We start from the raw sequence: 14,794 nt of genomic DNA, 5'->3' as shown, positions 1-14,794 counted from the left end.
GATTTTTTGTTACTTCTGTATTATTTTATTTTATTTTATGTTATTATTTTTGTTGTGGTCTAGTTTCACTTTTAAATCATTCTTAGTGGACTTGGAGGTAGAAACTTGATTAGTTTATCAGGGGAAGCCTCTTAATTCCATTAAGAAAGTAAGTAGTAAATTGCACTTACAGTCAGGATTTTATTCTCACTTTAAGGTAATGGTGCTGCAGCATAATTATGTATTTTTGTGTATTAATGTTGAGTATTTATTCATTTAAAAAAAAATTGTATCAATATCTTCTTGGCATCAGTGTTACACTCACATTTTGTTGTATACAGTAGGTACTGAATAGGTCTCACGAGGAAGAGGTCAAACCCTTTATGCTGGAACCCATGTAAATTGTAGCGACAGAACCGTGGTGTTGTATAAAGGCTATTAAAATTTGCTACCTGCCATTTCCAGCTGAGAGGCATTGACCTCAGTCGTGCAGTCATTCATTGTTTTTTTTTTTTTTTTTTCTTCAGTGGGTTTGATCTTGACTTGAGATCTGTGACATTGAACTCTTTTGGGTCAAATTTATGTCAACTGAAGTGATGTTAACATTATTAACAACTGCAAAAACTCTAAACTGAGACTTAAATTATCATTGCAGGCTTTGCAAAATGTCTCTAGTGTCACCTGTTGGATTGATCAGTCCTTGTGCTTCTAAGAAAGCAGAAAGAAGGCTGTGCTCAAGAAGTGCTGTAGGAATATCTCATTGATAGCCAGCGAATTCCCAGAATTTCAATTATTGATTTGAGAAAGTTCAGTCTTCGCTAGATGTTTCCACCGACGAGGGGAACCCACAAAGTGTGACAACTCAATTTCCCAGAAACTTCGCTCAGTGAAAGAGGGACTGAAATAAGCAAACACATGTTTCATCTTCTCTATAAACATTCAATTGTTTCTGAGAAAATGTTTCACAATAACTGTTAAGTATTTATTATGTATATATGGTATATTTTAGGAATTACAATTGTTTTCTAAATTCATGTGTGATACGTTTTAACCCTCATTAGTGTTGTGCAGTTTGTGGTAGGTTATTTCTAGGAGTAATTTTCTTCTTTGTGAAATAAAACTCAAATTAGTACAAAATGAGCCAAATTGTTTTTTAGTTGATCAAAAGTAATGATGGAATTCACCATTGCAGAGAAAATTTTCCCAGTATTCACAAGAAAGATGGTGGATGAAATTCAACCGATTCTGAAGTCAAAGCTCTGACCACAGGTGGCACTGCAAAACTGGGTTCGAAGCTTGAATCTGCATTCTTAGAATCCAGGGGCCCAGCATCATTCACTCTGCAAATATTTTGGTTAAAATTCTATAACAATTTAGACAACAACAACAAAAAAAAATTATAAAAGGCATTTGCAGTGATGATAAAAGCAGAAAACTGAATATTTGGCTGAACAAAGATCAAGAGAAATGTCTTCCTTTATGGCATATCAAACTTCCATTTCTGTAATGTTGGAGCATTCACTTTATACACAGAAGAAACAGCGTGGAAATATCTTGGCAAATCTTATATGGAGCGTGAAAAAGTAATGAATGTAAAACTTTTTTTTTGCAGCTTGATAAACAAAGCTTTTGCTTTGAATGATGAAAATGGTGAAAATGTTCATAGAAATGTCTTTAGATCTTTACACAGATAGCCACAGAATCAGAAGTAGGGAAAGAACACTTTACATAAGACTTCTCATCCTACGAAGCCAGATGTCTCCTACTTTATTATTCACAGACCACATATGATAAACTTAAAAGTATTTCAACTACTCCAGATTCCTCCTGGTACTTCAGGAAATATCCTGCCATTAGATAGGCTCTTTTAATTATTGTGGATATCTTTCTAGAGACACTTCACAGTAATTGCAACTAGAGTACCATCCCTGTGGTTCAGACTCCACCTAAAACTAGTGGTCCCATGGCTGTGGTACGAATATTCAATAGACACATGAAACTAAGCTTGCTCATTTACTTTTAAACCTTAGTAGTGTCAAAGATCGAAAATTTTGACTTCCTTCCATGTCTTTGCTGCCACCATTGAAAAAATGTCTGACAAAAGCATGATTTCAGACTACCAGTGTCATCTGCTGGCAATATTTATGGAAAAACTTCATCAGAGAGGTTGCAAAGGGAATTTTGATGTTGTAGTTCAGTCCATGATCTGCATTTAGGGCTGTTGCTAAGGTGGCAGATTCTCTATCAGTTGTTTATCTAGCTGTTCTTAAATGTTTTCCAAAAAAATTTGGGAAATTTATTGAACATTTCCCTTGATAAATTCTTCCAATCTCTAATTCCTCATCTGTAAATGAATATTTGACTCAATTTGTCCCTTTGAATTCCAACTTTATAGTTGTATTATAATCTATGATACTTTCCAAAGCTCCACTTAAGGTTATTTGCATCAAGCTCGATAGCTGCAGTCACTTAAGTGCGGCCAGTATTCGGGAGATACTGGGTTCGAACCCCACTGTCGGTGGTCCTGAAGATGGTTTTCTGTGGTTTCCCATTTTCACACCAGGCAAATGTACCTTAATTAAGGCCATGGCCGCTTCCTTCCCACTCCTAGCCCTTTCCTGTCCCATCATCGCGATCTACCTGTGTCACTGCAACATAAAGCAACTTGAAAAAAAAATAGTTATTTGTATACTAATGTCATTCCACACCATCTCCCTACTGACAGCTCAGAATGTTTCACTTAGTTGAGCATGTCATCTCCTTACTCCCAAGTCTTCCCAGCCCAAACTGTGCAACATTTTCAACACACAACACTTTTGCAATTTACAAACTTCACATTAAATTAGAAATTAAACAATTGGTGAAAATTCTGGAGTTCATCACACAAAACTGTAGTCAAGAGGGATTACCAATGGGAGCTCCAGCCTCGGGTATCATGGCCAATATTTATTTAGACCCTTTAGAACACCATAAAATAATTGGACACATTCAAGGTTTGGACTTTTGGACACGATTCATGGATGATACTTTTGTAATAATAGATAAAAGTTATAATAATAATAATAATAATAATAATAATAATAATAATAATAATAATAATAATAATAATATTTTACAATTTTTAAATTCATTAGATGAGAGAATCAAATTTACAGTTGAAAAAGAGAAGGATAATGCTTTAAATTTCTTGGATGTGACCATGAAGAGGGAACCCAGTAAGTTCTCTCATAAAGTACTAGCAAGATACCCATGCTTCGCTACGGTATTATACTGAAATTTATAACTGAATGCTTATTGTTTTAGATATATAATCCACCGAAATTCGCGATCTGACTCGTTTTCTGCGAGAATCCGCCAAAAATTCGCGATCTGACTCGTTTTCTAATAGATTACGGCACGTTTCCTCCCATTTATCAATCTTTCTTTCAAGCAATCAATTTCGTTCTTCCCGGGCTAGGTCCAGGTATTCCACCCGGTCAGTTGGGTCCCTAAATTTTTGCCATCTTTTCCTATAAGTATTTTTAATATGGATCAAATCCTTCAGGAGATCCGGCGTGGTGTCGTCTTGGGTGCCTTGGCAGTACTGAACCCACGGCCGGACTGCATTCTTAGTCATTACCCGTCCAGGACCCGTTTCCAGCGCGGTCCGCACATTCGACGACGGTCCAGAACGTTGTTATTATTATTATTATTATTATTATTATTATTATTATTATTATTATTATTATTATTATTATTAATATTATTAGATGTTCTAGACCCCACAGAAAGATGCAAGACCGCTACTTGTGGGTAAATTACATCTGTTGCCATTGTCATTGTTGACAATGTGACCAGCACCATTGTCGCGCGTAGGCAAGTGTGCAGGATTTTTGGCGGTACGAATGACATACTTCCGTGCATTATTTACATTATTATAGAGGTGAACAATTTGACGGTCAATCTCATTCCTATCGTTTATTTCAAATGTGTTTAAATTTTTATTTACCTGCCAGGAGAATCTACTGTAATCTAAGAATGTTCTCCTAAGGAAAAGATGGCTGTTGAAAACGAACCCAGGAAAGATTAAAAATGATCCGTTTATGATCAGAATAAGTACATCGAAAATCTACAGCCTGTTTCCAGTCATTCGACAGGGCCAGGAATGGAATGAATAAACCCCCACCTAGCAGCGACAGTAGGAATTTTGCCGGCTGCTGAAGCACTCATCTGGGGCAATGATAGATGAATGACAAATGAAATGAAATATTGGACAGTGTTGCTGGAAAGAAAGATGAGAGGGAAAACCGGAGTATCCGGAGTGACCGGGATTAGAACCACGGAACCCAGCTGTGAGAGGCTGCCGCCTGAGCAACGGAGGTTCTTTATAAGTACATTATGAACAGTAAAATAAATTTGCCTCACCTCCTTTTACACCCCACCGCGGTTAAGTTTATTTACCCCCCACCCCCAAAAAAGAAGGCGTGTTTCTTTATGTTTAAAGGAGATTCAACACACCAATGTTCACGTCTATTACCTTCAGTTTTGAGATATTAGTATCCCCATAAAAAGAATTCACTTTTTTACATCCTTTCACTCTCCTCCCCCCCCCCCCGCTGTGAATTTTCCGGCAAAAAATGCTTCTATCTTTAATAGTAAAGGATCTTCTAGGTACCAATTATCACGACTGTAACTACTTCAGTTTTTGATTTGTGTGTCCTCATGAAAGGAATTCAACTCCTTTTCACTCCCGCCCCCCAAGATGGTTTCCCCCCCAAAACGCGTTTTTCTTTGTTTCTAAAGGAGATCCAAATACCAATTTTCACGTCTGTAACAACTTTAGTTGTTATTAGATGTATGTATTCTCATACAATTAAGTCAATTAATTTTTCAAATCTTTAAACCCCGCTTCCCGCCTTAATTGGATTTCCCGAGAATACGTGTTTATTTACTTTTAAAGCAGATACCAAATATCAAATTTCACGTCTGCAACATCTTCATTTTTGAGATATCAGTAGCCTAATTAAAATAATTCAACACCATTTTCAGTCAATTCAACACCATTTTCAGTCACTTTTAACCCCCCCCCCCCTCCACCCAGTGGTATTTCCGAAAACTAAAAGTACACGTTTCTTTATTTTTAATAGAGGTAAAAAATACCATTTCTCACATCTGTAACATGTTAAGTTTTTTGAGATACACTGTAGAAATTCTCATTTTAAAATTTCATCCCTTTTTAGTTCCCCTTAAGTGGAGTTTCCAAAACCAAATCACCTATGTTTCTTTACATTTACAGGAGATTCCAAATACCCACTTTTTACGTCTGTAAATTTTACGTTTCCAAGATATTCTGTAGATATAGTCTTTCAAAAAATTCACCCCAATTTGTCACTCATGTTTAACCGCCATTAATTGGATTTTCCAAAAACAAAAAAAATACGTGTTTCTTTATTTTTAAAGGAGATCCCATATACAAATTTTCAGTTCTGTAATATGTTCATTTTCGGAGAAACTTGTATCCTCATTATAGACATTCAACCCATTATTCACCCTTTTACACCCCTCCTACTGGCATTTACAGAAGACAAATAAATACGTGCTCCTTTATTTTTAAAGGAGATTCTAAATACCAATTTGTACCTCTGTAAACTTTTAAAGTTTTAAGATGTAGACACACTCATTTTAAAAAATTCACCCCCCTTATTTGGATTTTCCAAAAACGAAAAAATACGTGTTTCTTTATTTTTAAAGTAGATCCATAATACCAATTTTCAGGTCTGTAATATCTTCAGGTTCTGAAATATAAGCAGCGTCATTAAAGGCATTCTACCACTTTTTCACCCTTTTCCACCCTTCTTATTGGGATTTTCCGAAAACAAAAGAATACGTGTTTCTTTATTAATAAAGGAGATTCCAAATACCAATTTTTACATCTATAAACTTTAAAAGTTTTGAGATCTAGATACACTCATTTTAAAAATCACCCCCTTTTCGCCCCCCATTAATTGGATTTTCCAAAAACAAATATATACATGTTTCTTTATTTTTAAAGGAAATCCCAAACACCAATTTTCAAGTCTGTAATACCTTCAGGTTCTGAAATATAAGTAGCCTCATTAAAGGCATTCAACCCCTTTTTCACCCTTTTCCAGCCTTCCTATTGGGATTTTTCGAAAACAAAAAATGTGTGTTTCTTTATTTTTAAAGGAGACTCTAAATATCAATTTTTACACCTATAAACTGTAAAAGTTTTGAGATATAGATACACTCATTTAAAAAATCATCCCCTTTTCACCCACCCCCCATTAATTGGTTTTCCAAAGACAAAAAAATACGCGTTTCTTTATTTTTAAAGGAGATCCCAAACACCAATTTTCAGGTCTGTAATATCTTCAGGTTCTGAAATATAAGTAGCCTTATTAAAGGCATTCAACCCCTTATTCACCCTTTTCCACCCTTCCTATTGGGATTTCCGAAAACAAAATGATACGTGTTTCTTTGCTTTTAAAGGAGATTCCAAATATTAATTTCTACATCTATATACTTTAAAAGTTTTGAGATATAGATGCTCTCATTTTAAAAATTCACCCTCCCATTAATTGGATTTTCCAAAAACAAAAAATACGTGTTTCTTTATTTTTAAAAGAGATCAAATGTGTCAATTTTCAGGTCTGTAATATCATCAGTTTCTGAGATATAAGTACCGGTATCCTGATTAAAGGCATTCAACCCCTTTTTCACCCTTTTTAACCCCTCCTATTGGGATTTTCTGAAAACAAAAAAATATGTGTTTCCTTATTTATAAAGAAGATTCTAAATATCAATTTTTGCATCTATAAACTGTAAAAGTTTTGAGATATAGATACACTCATTTAAAAAATCATCCCCTTTTCACCCCCCCCCCCATTAATTGGTTTTCCAAAGACAAAAAAAATACGTGTTTCTTTATTTTTAAAAGAGATCCCAAACACCAATTTTCAGGTCTGTAATATCTTCAGGTTCTGAAATATAAGTATCCTGATTAAAGGCATTCAACCACTTTTTCACCCTTTTTAACCCCTCCTATTGGGATTTCCTGAAAACAAAAAAATACGTGTTTCCTTATTTATAAAGAAGATTCTAAATACCAATTTTTACATCTGAAAACTTTCAAAGTTTTGAGATATAGGTACACTCATTTTAAAATTTCACCCCCCTTTTCACCCCCTTAGCGACGGAATATCCAAAAATCCTCACTTAGCGAGCACCTTCATCGTAATATGAATCTATGCCCAAAATTTCATTTCCTTATGTCCAGCGGTTTTGGCTCGGCGATGATGAATCAGTCAGTCAGTCAGGACAAGTTATTTTATATATGTAGACTAGCAAGATACCCGTGCTTCGCTACGGTATTATACTGAACTTTAGAATTGATTGCTTATTGTTTTATATATAATCCGCCGAAATTCGCGATCTGACTCGTTTTCTGAGAGAATCCGTCAAAATTCGTGATCTGACACGTTTTCTAATAGATTATGGCAAGTTTCCTCCCATTTTTCAATCTTTCTTTCCAGCAATCGATTTCGTACTTCCCGTGCTAAGTCCAGGTATTCCACCCGGTAAGTTGGGTCCATAATCTTTGCCATCATTTCCTATAAGCATTTTTAATATGGGTCAAATCCTTCAGGAGATCCAGTGTGGTGTCGTCTTGGGTGCCTTGGCGATACTGAACCCGCGGCCGGACTGCATTCTTAGTCATTACCCGTCCAGGAACCGTTTTCAGCGCGGTCCGCATATTTGACGACGGTCCAGAACATTATTATTATTATTATTATTATTATTATTATTATTATTATTATTATTATTATTATTATTATTATTATTACTACTATTATTATAGATGTTCTGGACCCCACAGCAAGCTGCAAGACCGCTACTTGGCGATAAATTATATCTGCTGCCATCGTCGTTGTTGACAATGTGACCAGCACCATTGTCGCGCGTAGGCGAGTGTGCTGGATTTCTGGCGATACGAATGACATACTTCCGTGCATTATTGACCTTATTATGGAGGTGAAAAATTGGACGGCCAATCTCATTCGTATAGTTTATTTCAAATGTGTTTAAATTTTTATTTATATGACAGGAGAATCTACTGTAATCTAAGAACGTTCTCCGAAGGAAAAGATCACTCTTAAAAACGAACCCAGGAAAGATAAAAAATGATTGGTTTATGATCAGAATAAGTACATCGAAAATCTACAGCCTGTTTCCAGTCATTCGACAGGGTCAGGAATGGAATGAATAAAGCCCCCATATAGCGGCGACAATAGGAATTGTGCCGGCAGCCGAAACCTGTCGCACTCCTCTGGGGCAATGATTAATGGATGACAAATGAAATGAAATTATATTGGACAGTGTTGTTGGAGTGAATGATGACAGGGAAAACCGGAGTATCCGGAGAAAAACCTGTCCCGCCCCCGTTTTGTCCAGCACGAATGTCACATAGAGTGACCGGGATTTGAACCAAGGAACCCAGCTGTGAGAGGCCGGCGCGCTGCCGCCTGAGCAACGGAGGCTTCTTGTAAATACATTATGAAAAGTAAAATCAATTGGTCTCACCTCCTTTTACACCCCACCACCATTAAGTTTATTTAGCCAACACCCCCCCCCCCCCCATAGAAAACTAAAAGATGGCGTGTCTCTTTATGTTAAAGGAGATTCCAAACACTAATGTTCACGTATATCACCTTCAGTTTTGAGATTAAAATAATTCACTTTTTTCACTTTAACACTCCTCCCCCACCCACCTAAGTAAATTTCCGGCAAAAAGTACTTGTTTCATTAACAGTAAAGGATTTTCTAAATACCAACTATCACGACTGTAACTCTGTAATTTCTTCAGTTTTTGATTTATGTGTCCTCATGAAAGGAATTCATCTCCTTTTCACTCCCGCCCCCAAGATGATTTGCCCCCCAAAACGCGTTTATCTTTGTTTTTAAAGGAGTTCCAAATACCAATTTTCACATCTGTAGGCCCTAACAACTTTAGGTTTTAATAGATGTAAGTATTCTCATACAATTAAGTCAATTAATTTTTCAATTATTTCACCTGCCCACCCCCCATTCATTGGATTTTCGAGAATACGTGCTTCTTTACTTTTAAAGCAGATTCCAAATATCAAATTTCACGTCTGTAACATCTTTATTTTTGAGATAACAGTAGCCTAATTAAAAGAATTCAACACCCTTTTCAGCCGCTTTATCCCCCCCCTCCAACCAAGGGGTATTTCTGAAAACTGAAGGTACACGTACCTTTATTTTTTAATAGAGATAAAAAATACCATTTTTCACTTCTGTAACATGTTCAGGTTTTTTTAAGATATACTGTATAAATTCTCATTTTAAAATTTCACCCTCTTTTTAGTTCCCCTTGAGAGGAGTTTAAAAAACAAATCACTTATGTTTCTTTACTTTTACAGGAGATTCCAAATACCACTTTTTACGTCTGTATCATTGTACAGTATGTTTCTCAGATATTCTGTGGATATAGTCTTTCAAAAAATTCACCCCAATATGTCACTCCTGTTTAACCGCCATTAAATGGAATTTCCAAACAAATACGTGTTTCTTTATTTTCAAAGGAGATCCCATATACAAATTTTCAGTTCTGTAATATCTTCAGTTTCTGAGATACATGTATCCTCATTAAAGGCATTCAACCCATTATTCACCCTTTTAAACCCCTCCCATTCGGATTTACAGAAAACAAAAAATAAGTGTTCCTTTATTTTTAAAGGAAATTCTAACTATCAATTTTTACATGTGTAAACTTTTAAAGTTTTGAGATATAGATACACTCATTTTAGAAATTCACCCCCTTTTTCCCCCTCCCATTAATTGGATTTTCCAAAAAAAAAAAAAACCGTTTCCTTTATTTTTAAAAGAGATCAAAAGTACCAATTTTCAGGTCTGTAATATCTACAGTTTCTGGGATATAAGTACCGGTATCCTGATTAAAGGCATTCAACCCCTTTTTACCCTTTTAAACCCGTCCTATTGGTATTTTCTGAATACAAAGAAATACGTGTTTCTTTATTTTTAATGGTGGTTCTAAATACCAATTTTTACATCTGTAAACTTTCAAAGTTTTGAGATACAGATACACTCATTTGAAAAATTCACCCCCTTTTCACTCCCCCCCCCCCCCCCCCACCGATTAATTGGATTTTCCAAAAACAAAAAAATACGTGTTTCTTTATTTTTAAAGGAGATCCAAAACACCAATTTTCAGGTTTATAATATCTTCAGTCTCTGAGATATAAGTATCCTCATTAAATGCATTCAACCCCTTTTTCACTCCTTTCCACCCCTCCTATTGGGATTTTCCGAAAACAAGAAAATACGTGTTTGTTTATTCTTAATGGAGATTCTAAATACCAATTTTTATATCTGTAAACTTTCAAAGTTTTGAGATATAGATGCACTCATTTTAAAAATTCACCCCCCTTTTCCCCTCCCATTAATTGGATTTTCCAAAAACAAAAAATACGTGTTTCTTTATTTTTAAAAGTACCAATTTTCAGGTCTGTAATATCTTCAGTTTCTGAGATATAAGTACCGGTATCCTGATTAAAGGCATTCAACCCCTTTTTCACCCTTTTTCACCCATCCTATTGGGATTTCCTGAACACTAAAAAATACATGTTTCCTTATTTTCAAAGAAGACTCTAAATACCAATTTTTACATTTGTAAACTTTTAACGTTTTGAGATATAGATACACTCATTTTAAAATTTCACCCCCCTTTTCACCCCCTTAGCAACGGAATATCCAAATATCCTCTCTTAGCAAGCACCTACATCTTAGTATGAATGTATCTCCAAAATTTCATTTCATTATGTCCAGTAGTTTTGGCTCGGCGATGATGAATCAGTCAGTCAGTCAGTCAGTCAGTCAGTCAGTCAATCAGGACAAGCTATTTTATATATATAGATATAGAAAGGATACGTTTACTCCAGAACGTTAAGATGATTCTTTATATCTTGGGTGTCATAAGACGTCCGCTTATTTTAGTATGGTTTATCAAGCCTTCAATTTGCCTTTATCTCGTACGGAAATAAAGAATTACGTTTTATACAGAAGATAACCGCTTGCATCTGGGAGATGGGTTCAAACCGCACTGTCGGCAGCCCTGAAGATGATTTTCCATGGTTTCCCATTTTCACACCAGGCAAATGCTGGGGCTGTACCTTAATGAAGGCCACTTCCTTCTCACTCCTAGGCCTTTCCTATCCCATTGTCGCCATAAAACCTATCTGTGTCGGTGTGACGCAACGTAAGTTGTAAAAAAAAAACAGAAGATCGCCAATATGAATGGGTTCAGTGTTGATACTATTAATAAATTTATAAGTAAAATAAAATGAAAGAAAAACATAAGACTAACACCAGAGAATTGCAAGAATTCAAAGTACACTACTTTTAGATTTACAAACCCAGGGATTTTCTAAATCACAAAATTATTTAAGAAACACGACTGTCAGGTTTCATTTTCAACAAAGAACAATAATGGTCGTTTATTTTACAACAATAATAGTGTAAATTTCAGTAAGGAAAATTACTTGGGTTCAGGAATTTACAAACTTAAGTGCGATCAATGTTTTGTCACGCACGTCAGACAAACGGATTAGAACTTTCAAACTAGGTATTAGGAACACCTCAATGCTAATAGACACAGGCAGTATTCTGCCATGAGTATCCATATGGGAGATGCGAGTCACCAATATACCGATATAAATCAAAACTTGACCATATTCAAAAAAGTGAGCAAAAGTAACTTGATGAGTATATATGAAAATATGTATATAGGTTTGAACCAGAGTTATAATACAAACAACAATTTGAACGACATACAAGAGAATAAAAATCTATATATATAAAATAACTTGTCCTGACTGACTGACTGATTCATCATCACAGAGCCAAAACTACTGGACGTAACGAAATGAAATTTTGGGGATATATTCATATTAAGATCTAGGTGCTCGCTAAGAGAGGATTTTTGGATATTCCTTCGCTAAGGGGGTGAAAAGAGGGGTGAAATTTTAAAATGAGTGTGTCTATATCTCGAAAGTTTAAAAGTTTACAGATGTAAAAATTGGTATTTAGAATCTTCTTTAAAAATAAGGAAACACGTATTTTTTTGTTTTCAGAAAATCCCAATAGGAGGGGTGCAAAGGGGTGAAAATGGGGAAAATGGGTTGAATGCCCTTAATCAGTATACCAGTACTTATATCTCAGAAACTGAAGATATTACAGACCTGAAAATTGGTACTTTTGATCTCTTTTAAAAATAAAGAAACACGTATTTTTTTGTTTTTGGAAAATCCAATTAATGGGAGGGTGAAAAGGGGGTGAATATTTAAAATGAGTGAATCTATATCTCCAAACTTTTAAAGTTTGCAGATGTAAAACTTGGTATTTAGAATCTTCATTAAACATAAAGAAACACGTATTTTTTTTGTTTTCGGAAAATCGCAATAGGAGGGGTGAAAAGGGGTGAAAAAGGCTTTGATGAGGCTCCATATATTTCAGAAACTGAAGATATTACAGACCTGAAAATTGGTGTTTGAGATCTCCTTTAAAAACAAAGAAACACGTATTTTTTTGTTTTTGGAAAATCCAACTAATGGGGGGGGGGGTGAAAAGGGGGTGATTTTTTAAAAATGAGTGTATCTATATCTCAAAACTGTTACAGTTTATAGATGTAAAAATTGGTATTTAGAATCTCCTTTAAAAATAAAGAAACACGTATTCTTTTGTTTTCGGAAAATCCCAATAGGAAGGGTGTAAAAGGGTGAATAATGGGTTGAATGCCTTTAATGAGGCTACTTATATTTCAGAACCTGAAGATATTACAGACCTGAAAATTGGTATTTGGGATCTACTTTAAATGTAAAGAAACACGTATTTTTTCGTTTTTGGAAAATCCAAATATTGAGGGGTGAAAAGGGAGGTGAATTTTTTAAAATGAATGTGTCTACATCTTAAAACTTTAAAATTTACGGATGTAAAAATTGGTAGTTAGAATCTCCTCTAAAAATAAAGGAACACGTATTTTTTTGTTTCCTGTAAATCCCAATAGGAGGGGTGGAAAAGGGTAAAAAATGGGTTGAATGCATTTAATGAGGATACATATTTCTCAGAAACCGAAGATATTACAGAACTGAAAATTTGTATATGGGATCTCCTTTAAAAATAAAGAAACACGTATTTTTTTAGTTTTGGGAAAATCCTATTAATTTCGGTTAAACAGAAGTGACAAATTGGGGTGAATTTTTTGAAAGATTATCTTGGAAACGTAAAATGTTACAGACGTAAAAAGTGGGAGTTTGGAATCTCCTGGAAAAGTAAAGAAACATAGGTGATTTGTTTTTGGAAACTCCACTTAAGGGGAACCCAAAAGGGGTGAAATTTTAAAATGAGAATTTTTACAGTATATCTAAAAAAACTTAACATGTTACAGAAGTGAAAAATGGTATTTTTATCTCTATTAAACATAAAGAAACGTGTATTTTTAATTTTCGGAAATACCACTTGGGTGGAGGGGGGGGGGGGTGAAAGTGACTGAAAATGGTGTTGAATTCTTTTAATTAGGCTACTGATATCTTAAAAATGAAGATGTTACAGACGTGAAATTTGATATTTGCAATCTGCTTTAAAAGTAAAGAAACACGTATTCTCGGAAAATCCAATGAAGCGGGGGGAGTGGGGTGAAAGAATTGAAAAATTAATTGACTTTAATTGTATGATAATATATACATCTAATAAAAACTAAAGTTGTTACAGACGTGAAAATTCGAATTTGGATCTCCTTTAAAAACAAAGAAAAACGCGTTTTGGGGGGGAAACCATCTTGGGGGGCGGGAGTGTAAAGGAGTTGAATTCCTTTCATGAGGACACATAAATCTAAAAGTGAAGAAGTTAGAGTCGTGTTAATTGGTATTTAGAAGATCCTTCACTATTAAAGAATCAAGTATTTTTTTGCGGGAAAATTCACTTGGGGGGGGGGGGGGGGAGTAGTTTGAAATGAAGTGACAAAAGTAAATTATATTTATGGGGATACTTATATCTCAAAACTGAAGGTAATAGACGTGAACATTGGTGTTTGGAATCTCCCTTAAACATAAAGAAACACGCCTTCTTTTAATTTGGGGGGGGGGGGGGTTGGCAGTAAAAACTAACTGCGGTGGGGTGTAAAAGGAGGTAAGACCAATTGATTTTACTGTTCTTAATGTACTTATAAGGATCCTCCGTTGCTCAGGCGGCAGCGCGCCGGCCTCTCACAGCTGGGTTCCGTGGTTCAAATCCCGGTCACTCCATGTGACATTCGTGCTGGACAAAACGGAGGCGGGACAGGTTTTTCTCCGGATACTCCGGTTTTCCCTGTCATCATTCATCCCAGCAACACATAATAGTAATAATAATAATAATAATAATAATAATAACATTAATGATAATAATAATAATAATGATGATGATGATGATGATGATGATGATGATGATGTTCCGGACCGTCGTAAAGTATGCGGACCGCGCTGGAAACGGCTCCTGGACGGGTAATGACTAAGAATGCAGTCCGGCCGCGGGTTCAGTGCCGCCAAGGCACCCAATATGACACCACGCCGGATCTCCTGAAGGATTTTATCCAGATTAAAAATGATTATAGGAAAATACGGTATGGCAAAGATTTACGGACCCAACCGACCGGGAAGAATACCTGAGCCTAGCCCGGGAAGTACGAAATCGATTGCTGGAAAGGAATATTGAAAAATGGGAGGAAACGTGCCGTAATCTA

At 35.5% G+C, this 14,794-nt stretch overlaps 1 protein-coding gene across 7 annotated transcripts in view; it reads left to right on the top strand.

Annotated features, from left to right (window-relative positions):
• Window positions 1-14,794, top strand: part of Ctns (Cystinosin) — a 636,400-nt gene that overhangs the window by 362,135 nt on the left and 259,471 nt on the right. The gene's annotated exons all lie outside the window — the stretch shown is intronic.

Source organism: Anabrus simplex, chromosome 2, assembly GCF_040414725.1.
Source record: "Anabrus simplex isolate iqAnaSimp1 chromosome 2, ASM4041472v1, whole genome shotgun sequence".
Taxonomy (NCBI): Eukaryota; Metazoa; Arthropoda; class Insecta; order Orthoptera; family Tettigoniidae; genus Anabrus; species Anabrus simplex.
The sequence above is the reverse complement of the archived record's forward strand: the minus strand, read 5'-3'. Positions and strand labels throughout refer to the sequence as shown.